The 3,228-nt window shown below is 34.9% G+C and overlaps 1 long non-coding RNA gene and 1 pseudogene across 1 annotated transcript; both read left to right on the forward strand.

The window, feature by feature from the left end:
- Positions 1–645: 645 nt before the first annotated feature.
- LOC118682290 (uncharacterized) lies at positions 646–1,965 on the forward strand. Its single transcript, XR_004978055.2, has 3 exons — positions 646–917; positions 987–1,806; positions 1,868–1,965. It is a non-coding gene; the product is annotated as an uncharacterized lncRNA (long non-coding RNA).
- Positions 1,966–2,013: 48 nt separating this feature from the next.
- LOC118683411 (putative nuclease HARBI1) lies at positions 2,014–2,755 on the forward strand (annotated as a pseudogene).
- Positions 2,756–3,228: the final 473 nt, after the last annotated feature.

Raw genomic sequence — 3,228 nt, forward strand, 5'->3', positions numbered from 1 at the left:
AGCGCTAGGCTCCAACCCCATAATCATTAAAGGGAAATTTTTGAACAATGCGAAATCTTTTTCAAAGCTGGGGAATATTAATGACTTAATTCCAATGCAAATAGTATTTTATTTAAAATGTTGGAGGAAGCAGAAGAGCAGACGTCTTCCTATAATGAAAAAAAGCTCTAACAGTATGTTTTTTAAATAATAAATTGAATCTCCAATTTTTTTTTGTGAGTCAAATGCAGTCTCATTATGAAAAAAATTAAGAAAAATCAAGTGTTTTTACAGTTGATATACATATTTTTGTCTGTGGTGCAAGAGCGAATTGTTGCTCAAAAGAAAAATAAATGGAAGTCGTAGATAACGTACGCAATAGACTATTTATTGTATAGAAGAACAACAAAAAACAAGTTACAGTCGAGTGAAAAAACCGACTCAGTGCATCAAATTGCAGCGATAGAGTGGCAAGTCCAACAACAATACAAGGGCTGCGTGCTATATTATATATATAAAGAAAAGTTAAAAGCGTACAAGTTACTGGCAATTGCAATGCCTCCTTCCCCATTTTATGAGAACCAAAAAAAAGCAGATATTTTCTTACACACATATGCACAAGCATATATATAGATACGAATTTTCAATCAAAAACATGCCACATGAATCAAACAGACAGACAGAAGTTATCGACATCGTATTTTAAATGTACATATATATCTTTGTATGTATTTTTAGGGATCGTGCGATTTAACACCGCTGGACTATCAAAATCAGCCCGAGACGATTGACACCTGGGAAAAACATATTTGTCGCGTTATTACTAACATACGGCCCCTATTGCTGCAAGAAGTGTGAGAAAATTGGTTCTCTCGGCTGAAATTTATTGGAGCCAGCTGCGGCGGCCTCTTACTCGAAATAATTTTTAAAACGTAACGGTAAGCCCTTGTCTTTATAATAAAATAAATTCTTGTTCATAACATTAAATTATATGCACTCTTACGAAGATTGATAAGAAGCTTGCATGCCTGAAAATAAAAGTTCCAAATCTGCAATCAAACAATCCTACAAATAATTTAATTATCTTTAAGGTTATTTGGGCAACGCAGTTATTTATTATAGTGATATGCAACATTGAAACACAGCAATAAGAGTATTAACAACAAGTCATGTGCATTTTAACAACGACAACAGCTGGGGGTCACATTAGTAAGCAAAGTTAGCAATAGTTTCTTCGTTGGCAGTTATAAAGGGGTGCTGCAACACATGACACGCATACAATAGCCAAGCGTTACTCTTCAGCGAATAGAACACGCTGTGCCAGATGCTAAAACAAATGGGCAGCACTCATGGTGCAATGTTAAGTTAAGTGCTATGATTATTAGTGGCAAAATTACTGAAACCCTTTATTTTTGTTTTCTTTGAATTACCTTAATTGATTTTAAGTCTTAAGTTTTAAAAATACAAGAAAAAAGAAGAAATTTGTATTTTCATCTGTCATTTGATTCATTTACAATATTAAAACTGCTCTGAAATATGCAACACCAAGCTTGGTAGCATTGAAGATAGCGGCCTATACCACGTTATTAAGGTATACGCATACTAATTTTTTTGACAGAAGAGCAGAGAAATGGCAAATCTGAGACAGCTAATTTTAAAAAATTTTGAAAAAAAAGAAGAATTGCCAGAAAAAAACGGAATCTTTTATTGGAATCAATTTTGGAAAAAAGACGTGTAACAAAAGTACACAATTTCTTCAACACAATTGAGCAGTACGATAACGATGTATTCTTTTCCCACTTTCGCATGACTCCTCACACATTTGCCGTAAGTATTGTAATTAAAAACCAATTGTTTATAATATAACCAATGCTTTTGATTTGTTTAGAAATTGACGCATGCTCTGCAGCCGCATTGGTTAACCTTTAACACTCGCTACTCCCTGAAACAATCGCTGTAAGCAATAGTCGCGTAACGTACCGAGAACTCTCTGATCGATTCTGCGTTGGAAAAGGAACAGCACATTAACTTTTTTTCATGACCATCAAAACCATATGCTATATAACTAAAAAATGAAATACTTTGGCCCACGCTTGTGGAGCAACAAGGAATTATGGAAGAGTTCCAATCAAAAAGAACAAATCCATTTCCATTGTGGTTGTAAAATAAACACCCCCAAAAAAGATGCAATCAGCTATTATGATCGTAAAGGAAATTTTTCGATAACTATGCAGGTAAAACGATGTATTATAAATATAGCCTATTACAATATACAATTTTAGATTTATTTTTCTATCTAGGCTATTTGCGATAGACGATTTTTAGACGTCTTTATTGGCTTTCCTGGAAGCTGTTACGACGCCAACGTCTGGCAAAATAGCCCAATTTACCAAAAGATCACCTCCGGAGAAGCTTAGCTCGCGATCACGGCCGTAATATTAGCAGATTCGGCCTATCCGCTATCAAAATATTTGATGGTCCCGTATAGGGATAATGGGCATCTTTCACCAGAAGAGAAAAAGTTTAGCTACTACCTCAGTTCCACACGAGTATTAGTCGAACAGTCGTTCGGCCTTTTAAGGCAGAAATTTAGAATACTCAATCACATCGACGTTTCAACTATAAAGAGTGCTTCGAAAATTGTAATGGCCTGTACTATGTTACATAATTTTATATAATCCCACAATATCAATATAACAACGATACAGTGGCTGTTGCCGAAAACATTAACGAGAGTAGTGAAGGTATTATAAGAAGGAATGAATTAAAAATGTTATTTTCGTCATACATTTTTTATTTAAAAATAAATAGCATTACAAAAAAAATGTTCTACATGTTTTTTGTACTATCACATTCATGTTTGTAGTACAATAGTTTGCAAAAAAAATTTCAATTTATAGGAGATCAAATACTTCAGGTAATTAATGTAATTAAATTCTCTTCGCCAGAATTTCTCGCAACGCACTCAAAACGGAAATTTTTTCCTTTTCAATTTCTAGCTTCTCTCTTTCTAGTTGTACTAGTTCTTCGTGGCGTTTTTGCTCCTGACTAGATTCCGCCTTTAAAAATGTTAATGTCTCGTTTTGCAATTTTTTTCCAAGGTAACTGTCCGAGTCACCGCAATCCGAGTCTTCGCACGTGGGACTTCCCAGGGAGGATAGGAAGTTCTCCAACAGAGGCTCAATTGAGTGGCGGCTGCCATAAACAGCATTGAATTCTTCGAAATACTCCCAGCTGGTGGCATCCCTT

Source organism: Bactrocera oleae, chromosome 3 (genome assembly GCF_042242935.1).
Source record: "Bactrocera oleae isolate idBacOlea1 chromosome 3, idBacOlea1, whole genome shotgun sequence".
Classification (NCBI taxonomy): domain Eukaryota; kingdom Metazoa; phylum Arthropoda; class Insecta; order Diptera; family Tephritidae; genus Bactrocera; species Bactrocera oleae.